At 35.0% G+C, this 17,664-nt stretch overlaps 1 long non-coding RNA gene across 3 annotated transcripts; it reads right to left on the reverse strand.

The window, feature by feature from the left end:
• Positions 1-239: 239 nt before the first annotated feature.
• Positions 240-16,837, reverse strand: LOC149803979 (uncharacterized). Of its 3 annotated transcripts, none has more exons than XR_016419996.1 (3): positions 16,768-16,837; positions 10,129-10,344; positions 240-730 (listed from the first exon to the last, which is right to left on the reverse strand). It is a non-coding gene; the product is annotated as an uncharacterized LOC149803979 (long non-coding RNA). The 3 variants fall into 3 exon arrangements; XR_016419997.1 differs by lacking the exon at positions 16,768-16,837 and adding an exon at positions 15,529-15,684; XR_016419998.1 differs by lacking the exon at positions 16,768-16,837 and adding an exon at positions 14,479-14,524.
• Positions 16,838-17,664: the final 827 nt, after the last annotated feature.

A 17,664-nucleotide genomic window follows, 5' to 3' on the forward strand; every position in this document is an offset into this window, starting at 1 on the left:
AGAAATGCTATGTTAGGTGTCAGTGACAGAAGCAAAAAGTTTCTATAAACTCTTCTAGCAAACTTAAAGAAATCACACATTTAAGTAAATCATGTGCTTTAGAAGTACTCTGAGACTGATATAAAAGAAGTGGTTCCTAACTTTTCATTATCATTCTGGAGATGCTAATATAGTAGCATCAGTGTTGTGTCAGTGTGTGTTGGTGGGGGGGGGGGGGGTTATCGCAACACAATTCTAGCTAGTCTGGAGAAGTCAAAGTTTAATCAATTAACATTAGACAATGCTGGAATATTGATATACTGATGTGTGGGACCCTAAAACTTACAAAGTGACATATCAAATAAATTCATTGATACATAGCCAATGAAATTGACCATACATATACAAATTACTCAATACAATTTAACAGAGAAATTTCTTCTCAGACACCAATTTACTTACAACTGGCTTTAATGTTTTCTGGAGTTTACAAAATCATAGTAAATAATAAGATAAGGTATAAAACAAATATTTAAAGTGGAAAATCCAGTTCAAGGTAAAAATCATTTCACCGGCTTGGCTTTTGATAAGCACGTACCATAAAACAACTCCTGCAGAAGCTAAATCTGTCCGTCAAAGTCACTCACTTGTGCACTTAGATCAAAATGAGTATCTGGATGAGATTGAAGCTATTGTTTCTTTCAGCATGACTAACCGATTAATCCTAATCTCCTACCATGCAACCTGAGACCTGCAAAAAGAAAAGAAACCAGTGATATTGATGTACTTTTAACATTCAGTGAAAACATAAGACTTTCAGAGGAGAAACTGTATGTGTATTGTCAAATGCATGAAGCTGCCACTTAATTTTAAGCTTTTCCCCTTTGTTAACTGAAACTAGAAATTTCAAGATATATATATAACACTGAAACATTTTCTATTATCACCCAAGTGTGAGATATGAATCTCTTATGTCAACTTCAGAGTGGGGTCATGAAGGTAGAACCTATGTCGGTGTGCTAAAACTTTCATTCTTTTCACCAAAATATAGCAAGTAATATGCCATATTCATCATTATTTCTAAGACCGTTCAACTGGTGACATTCAATATTCACAACAGTATGTTTATGTATGACTCCTCTGAATTCTATCTGCTCCTGTGGAGTTAAATTACTTTAAAGAATATATGTTGACATGCTATGCAATTGTTTTGGTGTGTCTGTATTGAAATGTGAATATTATTCATAAAAATAGGGGTACAAAACCTTGACAGCTACAGAAAATGCAAGACAATACATTATGGTTACCATTTTGTTCCCATATCTAGTAAGTTAAGTCCAAAATATGCTACTTTGTCATGATGTAAACAGTTCTCACATGGAGGTACAAAACACAGTTACCTCCCTCTCCAAAGAGCATTACATACAATACTAAGTGATATATGGAAAAAGGAAGGAGATATAATAAAGTTAATGCATACACATTATTTAAATAAACACAAAGAAACAAAAAAGTATAACAGATGTGGCTGACTGCACCATCCAAAAATTATGAATTTTCCTTAAGGGGGCAGGGTCCAGTTTTTATGTACAAATTTAATGCTGCAATCAGCGACCTAGTATAAAAAATCAAATACACAAGTGAGGTCAAAAAGGTCCATATTTTTAGATACCTATATTAAAACAAAGCATAAGAATAGTATTCACTTGACCAGAGAAGTCAATGGCAGTTCACAGCAGAAGAGGTTTATGCACCCCAACCCCTATTTTATACCTGCATTTTTCACATCCAAATGCCAATTTTGACAGCATGTGGTGCTCACAGTGCAAACGCAAGCCCTTTTCCTGGATGAAAATTTTGAAAAACGTTGTCTACTAAATAGTTTGATGCGATTCAGAATAGTTGTCATCCAAGCCATTTTTGAGATACTCTTAGTTGCCTTGAACCCACGTGTTTACTGCTATGGGAGGCTAGCTCTTCTTCCTAGCCAGCTATTGGTATTTCACTATCAACATACTGCAGAGCAAGTATGGAAGGTGTACATGCCTGACATCAATTTCAAGAACAACACAAGCCCAAAACACCTAGTTCACAAATATATCCATATCTATAAATATTAAACAATAATAGCTGAAAAAGTCACACCATAGCCTTAAGTTAAGAAATTTGCCAGGGGCCAAATTACGAAACTGGACCCTGCCACCTTAGCCAAATGGTAACCATGCAGAAAAAAGTACCAAATTATTAGACTGCCTCCCTAATGGTGGCTTGGCTGAAGATCAGATTATAAAAATGTCCATAACAGTGACATGGCTTTTACTTTTTTCTAAAAATCCAAACATTTTGTTTGCAGTCACAGTATGAAGGCAAATATCTACAACAGATTTGGTATTCTGACCAATGGGTCACACCTGACTTTTCCTTTCATTAGGCTGTACTGTATTCACAATATCTTACTGGTAGCATCATTTCAGTATAGATAGCCTCACTCATTTGATCTGGTCTGTCAAATCTTGTCCTCAGACAGGTGTTAGCTTGGATGACCTGACCAGTTGTAAATATTTTAAAATCCTACTCAATGTCAGGTCCTATATTTTTTCATACACATCCCTAAGACTAATCCCATGAATGATAATTAGTTTACACATTATCTTTTGTACCTTTGGATAATTTTTTTCACATATGAAAAATTACATGACATATGATAAAGTGATTTGAATGACAAAATCCAAATATAAGTTGATTCAGAGTATAAGACAAAGCCCATATTTTCTGGTCAAAAAGTATGATTTATAGGCTTTCACAATCTAACTGTCTAGTACAGAACATTGTAACACATATGGTTGTGTAACGTACAGTGTCCCTGTCTAGTACAAAACATGGTAACATACATAGGTGTGTACAGTAGTGTCCAAATCTAGTACAGAACACTATAACACATATGGGTATGTACAGTACAGTGTCCCTGTCTAGTACAGAACATTGTAACACATATGGGTGCATACAGTAGTGTCACTTTCTAGTACAGAACATGGTAACATACATGGGTGTAAACAGTGCAGACTGTCCCCGTCTAGTACAAAACATGGTAACATATATGGGTGTGTATAGTACAGTGTCCCAATCTAGTACTAAACATGGCAACATATATGGGTGTGTACAGTACAGTGTCCCAATCTAGTACAAAACATGGTAACATACATAGGTGTAAACAGTGTAGTGTCCCTCTCTAGTACAAAACATGGTAACATATATGGGTGCTTACAATACAAGCTGTTTAAGACCTGTCTATGGGTTATTAATATTAATGTGGAATCTGTCAGGTGGTGACAGGTAAAAATGACCACTGACAGTGCAAGTGTAACCTTCATAATTTACTTTACCACTGTGTCCAACACTTTTCTAAATGTGGTGAGGAACCTCCCATTTAATTTTCAAGTAGAGGTGGAGGTGGGATTGTTTCAAGCCATGATATCTGTTTAAACTTTAAAATAATAGATACAAGTAGTTCTTCTTTTAAAACAAATCAAAGCTATTTTTTTTTTCAAGCATTTTTGGGGGCCAGAAAATTAAAAGGTCAGTCCATGATATCCAATTGGGCTACTAGGTCAGTCCCTGCTAGCCAATTGGGCTACTAGGCAAAGAACATGGTATTTCAGCTTGAATTTAATAGTATGGATAAAGCAACTTGATATAAACTGTTGGTTTTGAAACTTTGCTTTTTCTGTGGAAAGAATTATTAAATGAAGCAACTGTTATGCAAACCTGTGTGGGAACAAAATGTACAGAATTGTTCACTGTGATAAAGTTTTAATTCTTTGAGATGCATTTCTTGTAATTAGATTTTTTTGTTCTGATATATTTACCCAAATGACCACAGCTTCAAAGGCTTTCATAACAACATACACGTAAACCAGTCATGATTGTATGTATATAAATTCCACACAATCTACAACTTACTAAGATATGGTTAAAATGAAATAAATGGGCAGTTTATTTGATCTACCAGAATAAACTAAAATGTCAGAGAATATTTTCTAAATTTCAGTCTGATACTTGGAAAGTATCACAGGTATGATACTGTACAGCACTACCCAACTTCAACATTTAGCAGCCTAAACCAGCATTTGTGTAGCCCTTGGGCAACTTTACTTTTTCAACATACAGTAGCCCAGACTAGCATTTAATAGCCTCTGGACCACCTGACTTCAGGACCTGCTAGCCAAGATCCAGCATTGTAGTAGCCCCATGACTACAAAACTTCCTCATATGGGGCAACAACAAAAAATGTGTGGTTGCATTCTGCTGACTGTCCGTTTTTCATTGCAGACATAAGCACTTCTTTCCTCGGGGCAAAAATGAACAACAATTCCTGCCCCCCCCCCAATTGATTAATGCATCTAATTGATTTTGTTTTGCCCAGAACATGAAGTACTTACCACATTATATATACTAATCCTTAGAATATATACATATATATATACATATATATATATATATATATATATATATATATATATATATATATATATATATATATATATATATATATGCCACCCTAACTGTAAAGCAAGTACAAGTACACTTACTTTTCTTTGGCCTGGTAGCTCAGATCCAGCATTTCAGCAGCCCCTGTACTACCTAACATCAACACATGTGGTAGCCAAAATTCAGCAATCTGGTAGCCCAAGGGCTCCAGGCACAAGATTTGTCTTACTATGACTATAAAGATGAATCCAAACTTTATTTGCAAACATGTAATAGTGTATATATCATATAAAGAACTGGCAGATCGCGGTCTCTGCAAGACCCCAAATTGCTGGTACACTATGTCATAGAGCAAGCAACAAAGACCCAACTCTGCTGGTGCATTATGCAATGGCAAATGAGAATCTATGCTCTTTGCAGCTGAGATTGACTTCTGAGTGTATATGGATGGTATGCAGCTGAAATTGACTTGTGAGTGTATATGGATGGTATGCAGTTGAGATTGACTTGTGAATGTATATGGATGGTATGCAGTTGCTAAAGTTATCTGACAAGATCCAAAATAGAACTATCATCCTCAAATAGGGAAGTTGATATGTGAACAAATCTTTACACCAGAAGTCATAAAAACAGACATTAAATTAAGAAACCAAACATTTCATTTTCACAGGAGAGGGGACCTGGGATTTTAATTTCAATGGTTGGGGTCACAAAAAACCCAGTCCTGATATTTGGTCCTTCCTCAGATTTATAATTTTCCAAAACTTTTTTTAGATCTGTGTGTGTGATTTGGATTTTAGGTCTGTGTGTGTGATTTGGATTTTAGATCTGTGCATGTGATTTGGATTTTTAACTATTAACCCTTGGAGGTTTTTGTCATTTTTGCCTGAAATGCAAACAGGAAAAACATTTTAGGGGTTATTTCTGAATACATCCTAATACATCGACTTCCAAGAAATTTTCCATTAGCCTAATGCCTAGTTGTGTTAGAAACATCATTTTCCATTGGTTATTTTGCTCATGCAGGGCAAAAGGATAAAAGTTGGAAATCTTTAGCTTTAACAAGTCATACTGCTACATCATGCCGCAGACAAGTGGCATCATGTCTCACCCAGTCTCATTATCTTAACAGCAGGCCAACCAGTCCTAACACTAGTACCATTTTTTCATAAGTCTTTGGTATGTCTTGGTCAGGGTTTGAACCCACAACGTCCTGCATCTGAAGCTGATGTTCTAGCCATTTAGGCTACTGGAGTGGTCAATTTTAGATATTATATTCTTCCTTTTATGCAGGATTCATAATAAATCAATGAAAACACTAGAACTGCCATTCAAGTTCTTAAAAACAAAAAACCTGAATATTTTGGTCTCCTTAGTCCAAACTTAAGTGCCATCCTAACACGGAAATCCTAACATGGAAATAAAATGTTAACTTCAATGTCTTTAGGATAGGGAAGATGTAGATTCCTCCATATCCTCTCCCTTTGAAAATGTTTTATAATCTTTAATGTGCTTTAGAGCTGTTAAACCAATCAAAATAAAATTCAGTAACCACTTACATGAATGGACTTAATATTAATTAATATACCCTTTTAAGTGAGAGAGAGAGACAGACAGATAGATATACAGAGAATTTTGTATATGTGATTTGGATTTTAACATAGCTTTAACAATTTTTCAGTCATATTGCTATGATGTCTGCATTGTGACAGGTTATAGTGATGTCTAGCACTGGGGCATCATGCCACACACATGTAACATCATGTCCCGCCCAGTCAAATCATCCTGACACCAGGTCGACCAGTCCTAACACTAAAGATGCCTGTTGATAATAACTCGGGTAACAAAATGAACAACTGTGTACCCGTTAAAAATAAAATGTATTCCAAGTTCAGATCGAGACAAAGAATAACGATTACAGTTTGAGGCTCGTGTCATGTGTGCATTTATTCATCATTGGAGCACGTATGGTTGCTTACAATTTACTTGTCATACATGTACTATATAAAAATACAAGGAAAGACACTTCTGTCCTTTCTCACACTACCTATTTAACAACGCTGATATTTAAAGCTAGACCATCCAAACTTCGTGCCTGTCCATGGTTCTGATGCACCATTTTCTCACAACTTGAATGCATTTGTTTCCTGATGACATTATCTAGGTTAATACCATTTGTCGACAGTGACAGTAAGTACTGATTAAGAAATATTCGATGAAATAAAATTTAAATATGTAATAATTTGGTAAAAAAGAAAGCGCAATATCAATGACTGGTTTAATTAATGCAATTTTTGCCTCAAGTTTGTGGCCCTGATGCAAGCATTAGCTGTTCAAGTCAGGGCCACTATTCACATTTTCGTTTACTGGACCTTTTTTATTAGTGGGAACCCTAATACATATTTTTGTCATGACAAAGGCAACACAAACGCTTGGCTACCATAACATGCACTTTTTATACCATGTTAAGAAAATATGAATGAAATGGACAACTATACAGAATGAAATTTTTCAAGGAAATATTTAAATATAAGGGAAATCTTTGATATTTAATAACATTGAAAAAAATCCTATAAAAATTGACCATGTGTATAAATATGGTCATTTTTGCATTAATTTTACTTGAACCAGTTCCAAGAAAACAGATGGGATTCTTGAATGTGAAACCACTTGTCACAGATTCATTCTATTTTGATACTACATATATAGTGGACCAGTCTAAACTGAAAATAAATGGTGCCAGATATAAATTTAAAAAAAAAAAAACAACAACAACAAAAAAACAGACTGTATCAATGTGACTGCTGGATGTTATATGACTGAAAAATTTTAGAGGAGAAGGATTTCGTTAAATTTAAAAACATGTTGCACCAGGCCGTCATTAAGGGATGAACCATGGCAGGTTAAGGCAGTAATGTTTTGTGGACTACAATGATTCGTTAAAGTTACTGTAGATATGTAGTCTAGTTAGAGTGAATATTATTCATAAATAATTTATCAATTTCTTTTGTGTCTATATTCTTGTATTAACTACTAATCCACATGGATTTAGCCGATTTGTGACAAAAATGTTAATCGCAGATCCTGATAAATAGAAAAATAAATGTATGTTAAATAAAATAGGTACATTTGTCATAGTTTTCTGTAATTATGACATGTAATATATAGATTGCTCCTTTTACACTCAGATTATGCTTTTTGCCACTTATATTAGAAAAAATTATGCTTAAATCTCTCTTGAAGGTTTGCATGTGTGAACATAAAACAAAGTAGTTTATGTTCATATTTAATACAATTACCATGTAACTGATCCTTGGGACTGACTGGTACCCAGTAGAAATTTCCCAAAGTTTTGACATCTCTGCCTAAAACTAATCTCTTAATGTTGAGCGCCTAGTGAGGCAGTATTATTTTCATAAGTCTTTGGTACGACTTAGCTGAGTTCGAACCAACGATCTCCTGCATCCGTGGCAGATGCTCTAATCACTTAAGCCACCAGAGTGGTCACAGAGAGAGCGAGAAAGGTGGGGTAGGGCATTCATCATAAAGATAATAATTCTCTGATAGTCATTAAATTAATATCAAAATCTTGATTAAAGTTGTGCCTCCTGTAGCAATAAAAACTTCATCAATCAATAAGTTCAAAAATCTCTGCACAAAGTAGACATCTTTTTTTAATTTAAGACACTTTTGAAATTGCTCATTTTTATGTCAAGTTTTTTAATAATAAATACTATTTATTTAAATCATAAAATAGCAGCTTAAATTTGAGCAGAAAAATGCAAGATAAAAGACCCAAATCTGACAATGGGCATTTATTTTTAATTCTGAATATTTATATCATTTAAAAAATAATCTCTGTAATAAAACTAATTATTTAATACAGCCTGTATTTGGTATAGTTGCAAAATGTGAATGCTTTGTCTTTTTATACAAGCTGTATTTGAGCAATCACAACTTTCCCATTTCAACATAAACTTAATAGCAGACTGTCACTCTGTCACTTTTTATGTCTGACACAGTGACAAAGAAACTGTAATAAAAGACTGTTTAACTGAAAATAACTTGTTTCATGAAAATTAAGACATGTATAAAGACTAATTACTCAACACGCTAAATATCTAAGGAATTATTCACAACAAATCACTGAATGGCACGTGGAGTCTGTAATTTTAAGGAACTGCATTTGCTAAAATTATAGAAAAAAAACCAAAAAGGCTTTTGATTTGGTGCTTTACGGAAGAGCAACAAAAGTAAGTTAGTTATTACCAAGGCAATTAGAGTAAAGTCCATTAATTACCCATAAAGTCCATTAATTACCCGTAAAGTCCATTAATTACCTGTAAAGTCCATTAATTACATATAAAGTCCATTAATTACCCAAGGGCACACCAATGTAGCTGATTCCAGCTGGTCCAATGGTATGAGTTGAACCTGCACCCTTTCAGTCTGGAGTCAAGTATGCTAACCATTAAGCCACCGCACCTCACCATAAAGGTAACTGTATTAAAATAATGTGTATTGCATGTTTTTTGTGCAGATATGTCATTACACTATATGTGATTTTCCATGGTCAGCAAAAATTATACCTAATATTTGTGTATCAATCAAATAACCCCTTTTACTGCCCAGATAACTTATCTCCCTCCGTTTTTTGGCAAACTCCTCTCAGAGTGATGATAATATGCATGATCGATAGGACGGACATTTTTAAAACAAGATGAAGGTGCTTATGATTCTTTATTTGTTTGTAAAGCAGGAATAAACTAGAAGTTATGCTGGATCATTTTGTTCCCTATTGCCACCTATGAAATTCAAGAGAAGGTACTTTGATTCCCCAATGGAATATTTTTTTCTTTTACTTAAAGATATTTTTTTTCAACTAACATTATGGACAGAATTAGTTAAATTTTATTCTACAAATTTGAGCAAGAGTATATATCTAAGCTATTTTAGGGCCAGACGCTTTACCGCCCCTTCCACATATTTCCCAAGCCACATGCACACACATCCATCTTTGAAAATTAAACAGCTGGTCCCTAATGAAGAACAGATTTTGACAAGTACCCATGCTTACAAAGATAATACAATGCTACCCTTGTATTTTGCATACTTAAAAAAAAAATTAGTTTTAACATACGTAAGTGCAAAAGAAATGCATAACAGTCCTGCAGACTTAACAAAAACAAATTTAATGACTTTTCCAAAGCCATTTCACAATCTCAGGGAACAAAATATCTTGCACTGTCAACCATTTTTTGATCATAATTATGTTATGTTTGAAATATGTTTTCAAATTGGTGCTCAACACTCTATGAAATTAACAGTTATCAATTTTTAGCACCTCCATTGTCAGAAATTCTATGAATTTTCCAACACTTTGCAAGGTTTTGAGAAACTCCATGACTTTTCAAGGCCTTTGAAATTTATTGTTTTAAATTCCAAAACGTTTCCAGGATTCCAAGACTTGTTGGAACATGGATTATACTGATCATATGTACAAGCTTCACAGCTGTCTGTACTGCTTACCTTACAAGCTTCACAGCTGTCTGTACTGCTTACCTTACAAGCTTCACAGCTGTCTGTACTGCTTACCTTACAAGCTTCACAGCTGTCTGTACTGCTTACCTTACAAGCTTCACAGCTGTCTGTACTGCTTACCTGCATGAAGATATCCATCCTGTAATTTCTGCAGTCTTGTTCTTCAGTTCTGTCAAAGAACAGTAACGGCAACGAGGAAATGGTGTACTGACATACTGGTTGAAGATGTCAGCACCTTGTTCAGCCTTCCATCCCCTATCTGTACACACCCATGGACCTAAAATTACTCTGTAAATGGATCTCATTGATAAGGACCCAACCAGCTACAAGGGGACTCTGAAAGAACAAAAGAGGAGGACAAACGATCAAATTTGGCCATGGTGACACAATGGCAGCTTGTAATCAAACAATTAGTAGTTTCTAAATACTTGTGCTTTAAGAAATAAATTTAACAAAAGAAATCAACAGAGCATTTAATACCAAAGTTAAAATTCTGACCAATTTAGTTTTACTGAGTCTGATAATTACCCCAGTCACAAATAAGCAAGAACTTTATCATAATTCCATCACATCCAGACAGCAAGCTAAGTACTGATGTAAATTAGGACTTCAAGTTAAGATTTAAAGAAACAGAAGCACTTCATATCATAAAAGAGTACATTTATAGCACATGCTGAGGACTTACATATAAATTACATAGTACATTTATAGCACACGCCGTGGACTTACATATGAATTACATAGTACATTTATAGCACATGCCATGGACTTACATATGAATTACAGAGTACATTTATAGCACATGCCATGGACTTACATATGAATTACAGAGTACATTTACAGCACACACCGTGGACTTACATATGAATTACAGAGTACATTTATAGCACACACCGTGGACTTACATATGAATTACAGAGTACATTTATAGCACACGCCGTGGACTTACATATGAATTACAGAGTACATTTATAGCACACGCTGTGGACTTACATATCAATTACAGAGTACATTTATAGTAGTACAGTACATGCTTTGAACCAACACATGAATTACACAGTATATTTATAGAGCATGCTGACTAGATTGACACATGAATTACATAGTATCTTTAACACATTAACCCATAGCGACGAGTTAACGTGGCAGGAGGTAGTAGCCTATTGCCGAGCTCTGTAACGTCATGGTCATGCATGATACACTGAAGTGGGTGGTATTATATAAAGGTAGACCGATGTAGCTCTACAATGATACCAAAGAATCTAGAATATCTAGTTGCACTACAAAATACAGAGGGAAAAACATCATACTCTGGACCCAATTTTTTTCTACCCAAAATTTGCCTGTGGTCAGAATCTGATATTGTGTCTGGATTTTAGACTGACAAATGAATTACATAGTATCTTTATAGACCATGCTGCAGACTGACACAGGAAGTGCATAGTATCTTTATAGACCATGCTGTGGACTGACACAGGAATTACATAGTATCTTTATATACCATGCTGCAGACTGATACATGAATTACAAATTATCTTTATAGAGCCTGCTGCAGACTGACAAAGGAATTACATAGTATCTTTATAGACCATGCTGTGGACTGACACAGGAATTACATAGTATCTTTATAGACCATGCTTTGGACTGACACAGGAATTACATATTATCTTTATAGACCATGCTTTGGACTGACACATGAATTACACAGTATCTTTATAGACCATGCTGTGGACTGACACAGGAATTACATAGTATCTTTATAGACCATGCTGCAGACTGATACGTGAATTATATAGTATCTTTATAGACCATGCTTTGGACTGACACAGGATTTACATAGCACCTTTATAGAGTATGATGTGGACTGACACAGGAATTACATAGTATCTTTATAGACCATGCTGTGGACTGACACAGGAATTACATAGTATCTTTATAGACCATGCTGCAGACTGATACGTGAATTATATAGTATCTTTATAGACCATGCTGCAGACTGACACAGGATTTACATAGCACCTTTATAGAGTATGATGTGGACTGACACAGGAATTACATATTATCTTTATAGACCATGCTGTGGACTGACACAGGAATTACATAGTATCTTTATAGACCATGATGCAGACTGACAAAGGAATTACATAGTATCTTTATAGACCATGCTGCAGACTGACACATGAATTACATATTATCTTTATAGAGCATGCTGTGGACTGACACAGGAATTACGTAGTATCTTTATAGACCATGCTGCAGACTGATACTTCAATTAGATAGTATCTTTATAGACCATGCTGCAGACTGACACATGAATTACATATTATCTTTATAGAGCATGCTGTGGACTGAAACATGAATTACATAGTATCTTTATAGACCATGCTGCAGACTGACACAGGAAGTACAGATTATATTTAAAGAGCATGCTGCTGACTGACACAGGAATTACATAGTATCTTTATAGACCATGCTGCAGACTGATACTTCAGTTAGATAGTATCTTTATAGACCATGCTGCAGACTGACACATGAATTACATATTATCTTTATAGAGCATGCTGTGGACTGACACATGAGTTACATAGTACCTTTATAGACCATGCTGCAGACTGATACTTCAATTAGATAGTATCTTTATAGACCATGTTGCAGACTGACACAGGAATTACATCTTTATAGACCAAGCTGCAGACTGACACAGGAATTACATAGTATCTTTATAGACCATGCTGTGGACTGACACATGAATTACATAGTATCTTTATAGACCATGCTGCAGACTGACACAGGAATTACATCTTTATAGGCTAAGCTGCAGACTGACACAGGAATTACATAGTATCTTTATAGACCATGCTGTGGACTGACACATGAATTACATAGTATCTTTATAGACCATGCTGCAGACTGACACAGGAATTACATCTTTATAGACCAAGCTGCAGACTGACACAGGAATTACATAGTATCTTTATAGACCATGCTGTGGAGTGACACATGAATTACATAGTATCTTTATAGACCATGCTGCAGACTGATACATGAATTACATAGTATCTTTATAGACCATGCTGCAGACTGACACAGGAATTACATAGTACCTTTATAGACCATGCTGCAGACTGATACTTCAATTAGATAGTATCTTTATAGACCATGCTGCAGACTGACACAGGAATTACATCTTTACAGACCAAGCTGCAGACTGACACAGGAATTACATAGTATCTTTACAGACCATGCTGTAGACTGATACATGAATTACATAGTATCTTTATAGACCATGCTGTAGACTGACACAGGAATTACATAGTATCTTTATAGACCATGCTGTGGACTGATACATGAATTACATAGTATCTTCATAGACCATGCTGCAGACTGATACAGGAATTACATAGTATCTTTATAGACCATGCTGTAGACTGACACAGGAATTACATAGTATCTTTATAGACCATGCTGTAGACTGACACAGGAATTACATAGTATCTTTATAGACCATGCTGTAGACTGACACAGGAATTACATAGTATCTTTATAGACCATGCTGTGGACTGACACAGGAATTACATAGTATCTTTATAGACCATGCTGTGGACCGATACATGAATTACATAGTATCTTCATAGACCATGCTGCAGACTGATACAGGAATTACATAGTATCTTTATAGACCATGCTGTAGACTGACACAGGAATTACATAGTATCTTTATAGACCATGCTGTAGACTGACACAGGAATTACATAGTATCTTTATAGACCATGCTGTGGACTGACACATGAATTACATAGTATCTTCCTTGAGCCTCAAACACCACTCCACTTTCTCTCTCTCTCTCTCACTCTCTCTCTCCTCAGTGTTATTATCTGGTACATTATGCAGATTTTTCCCCACATCAATCAGCTTTGGTACGGTAACAAATGTTGTTGACAGTCTTGTGATTTGAATCAGCTTTGGGGCTTTACAAATGTTTGTTGACAGTCTTGTAATATGAATCAACTTTGGTACTTTACAAATGTTTGTTGACAGTTTTGTAATATGAATCAGCTTTGGTACTTTACAAATGTTGTTGACTGTCTTGTAATCTGAATCAATGCCTCAAACTTTGGGCTGTCCTGCAGTCATCGTTTTAATAGTGTATGTTTTCTAAATGCACACAGCAAGCCTTTAAAGCATAATTTCATTTTTCACTCAAGTGAAGAAGAATGTCCCTCTAGTCTGAGACTTGTATGACTTATTTTGTCTCCACTTCAGTCAAAAAGAATTCTACTTGAGTAAAAATTATTTTTAAACAGTTTACCCAACATATAAGGTATAATTTTAGGCTTATCTGTGGTATTTATTCTGGAAAGTGGAGGGGGGGTCCAATTGCTTAAATCCAATAATAAAGAATAATACAATATGTAGACAAATAGGAGCAGTAGTAATTTGTGTATTCTTTTTTAAATTTTCACACCTCACCTGACTGCAACTCGAGATGAATGCCTTAGGACGTAATGGACCATGTACTTTATTTGCCAGCACAGAATGTACTTGAGAACCCAGTGTAATGTTACTTCCTGTACTTATCACCAAGTGGAGTGGTGACAAAATCACACTTTTTGCCTATGTAAACTGCAATTACTCATCAGCAACTGGGTCATTTTGCTTGCTACAATGTTCAATTTACATCGAGAGAAACAGACTAGAAGAAAGAACTGGCAGAATTTTAAAATAACTTCAAACCCATCTATAAAAAAATATTAAATAATTTCTTCTCCAAAAGTTGTAACTACGCAATATTTCCTCTGGATGAATGGAGAGATATATATATATATATATATATATATATATATATATATATAGAGAGAGAGAGAGAGAGAGAGAGAGAGAGAGATAGAGAGAGACAGGTACAAAAATGTATTGAAGCCATTGCATGTCTGAGTACATACTATGTGTACAATGTATAGAAGTCATTGCTCGTCAAGTACATACTATGTGTACAATGTATAGAAGTCATTGCTTATCGAGTACAAACTATGTGTACAATGTATAGAAGTCATTGCTTGTTGAGTACATACTATGTCTACAATGTATAGAAGTCATTGCTTGTCGAGTACAACTATGTGTACAATGTATAGAAGTCATTGCTTGTTGAGTACATACTGTGTACAATGTATAGAAGTCATTGCTTGTCAAGTACAAACTATGTGTACAATGTATAGAAGTCACTGCTTGTCGAGTACATACTATGTGTACAATGTATAGAAGTCATTGCTTGTCGAGTACAAACTATGTGTACAATGTATAGAAGTCATTGCTTGTTGAGTACATACTGCATGTACAGTATACGTGTAAAATGGACTGTTACTGTACTTCTACAAGAATGAGATGGACACATCCAAATCAAAGTGTACATGATTAGTATAATTATATTATTGACATTCAATAAAAGTACATGCCCAAGGCAAATACAGGAAAAATCAGTGAAAATTTCTGCAAGCAAAATATCACTAAATACCAGCTACTGACCTGAACACTTCAGTTATTGGCATATGTGGTGTTTGTTCAAACAGATATATGTTCACTGTGTTCCAAAATAGATCCAGGGATTTCATTACATTATGGTTTAAAAGAACAAAGGTCAAAAGGTAAATGGACTCCTATTTTTCTACACCTCACATTTCTATTTTAGTGCTTGAAGAGTAATACCACTATATACTGGTAAACCATGCTTTATTGTATAAATTGCTTATCATTAGTCATAAAATGTGAGATGTAGACCCCCATATGTACTATGGAGGGTTGAAGGACTAAGAAAATGACCTTTAGAATAAGGTTTGTTCAACTAATATATATATATATATATATATATATATATATATATATATATATATATATATATATATATATGTTATTTTGGTTCTATAAATCACGGCTAAAATATACTTTCTCCCAAACTATTAGAAGGCCGGAAGTTCTATTTAAAAACTATCCTAGGTTGCAACACAGGAGTCTGACGTTTTATCAATAAAGTACGACGAAATCTCGAACATATGAAATCATCTTATGGGTACCATAAATTAACGGTTAACCGATAAGTCACTGATAACTTATAAGGTGATTTCGTGTTTTCAGAGATTTCATCGTACTTTATTGATAAAACGTCAGACTCATGTGGTCACACACACCATCCCCCTTTGCACTGTTCCAGAAAATTAAATGGTCTTGACCGCTCGGCCCTCTTCTAGCACCAACCGGTCAGTGTGCAATGCATATTCCAGGACCGTCTTTATGATGGTGTGGGCGGTGTGGGTTGACTGTCAGCACAACATTAGTCGCAGTTGTGCACGGAGTAACAAACAGAGCCCTACATGCGTGTCCTAGTAATGGATAGTCCTACAATAAAACAAGTAGCACATGTTGCGCCCAAAACATAAATATCAGCGTCGAAGTCTTACATGTAGAACTAAGTAATGGCCTCCTGAGGTTACGGTCTTTTTTGTTCATATTTGCTGAAAAATATATTTCCATGCTGAAGTTTCAGCAATTACGATATACGTTTGATACCATGTACATGGTGATCACAATCACAAGGGCTCGTATCGTTGCTTACAACTGACATATCATATGTGTACTTTATAATAACTACTTACTATTATTATATAGTACATGTATGACGACAAGTCAACTGTAAGCAACGATACGAGCCCCTGTGATCACAATATGGTGCCTCCTAACTTTTAAATTTAACTATCTCCAAGGTCTTACCTTTTTCTTGATTACCCTGATGAACAGTGAATAGCGACTTTCCCCGGTAAATCGGTAAATTGAACATAGCGCCGCCTATTGTCAAACTTACGTCATAAATTATATCCAGGATATTTTTAATTCCAAAATTAGCTCATCCATGGCTACATACCTCGACAGAAAGATATCCAAAAGATTATAATATTAAACAAAATTCAGTTGTACATTAATAAAAAATTGGTAATAAAATTGTTACTCGGATGCAGTACATCCGTAACTGACTTGTGCTATCTGAGACTTGTAATGGGTATTTCGTGGGGTGCCAGCATATTTATTTTGATGGAGTAGGGGCAAACATGTAGTGGTCAGCTAATATGTTTAACGGTTGTAGACCAAAACATGTTTAGAGGTGAAATCGGTTGAGAGAGAGAGAGAGAGAGAGAGAGAGAGAGATATTGTACTTATAATGGTTCCCCATTATGGTAAATATGACATTGTTGTAATATTATTTGTGAGCTGCTGCTATAACAAGTTGATTGGTTCAGATTAAGCCAGCTCAAGTTCTGAATTCAATTAGAAATGTGATTAAAAATAAAATTGCATCAGATAAACTTTGAACTGATGAAGAGTGGTTTACAATGTAAGCTGTAAAATCTTAATATATTCAATGTTAACGCTGAATATAATTTACTTATTTATCCAACACAACGGTATAGCAGTGATTCCATTACCGACGTCCTCACCTTGCTATATAAATGTGTTCGTCGATATAAGTAGTTTGTCCCTTCAAAAAAGGAGGATATTTCTGGGGGATTGTATACAGTGACACCTGCCTTTGAAGACACCTCCATAAGAGCACCTGCTCATTACGGACATCATTTTATACGCCTTTTTAAAAATCAGACTCCTTGCATTTTT

Source organism: Sinohyriopsis cumingii, chromosome 3 (assembly GCF_028554795.1).
Source record: "Sinohyriopsis cumingii isolate HCF-2022 chromosome 3, ASM2855479v2, whole genome shotgun sequence".
NCBI classification, from domain to species: Eukaryota; Metazoa; Mollusca; class Bivalvia; order Unionida; family Unionidae; genus Sinohyriopsis; species Sinohyriopsis cumingii.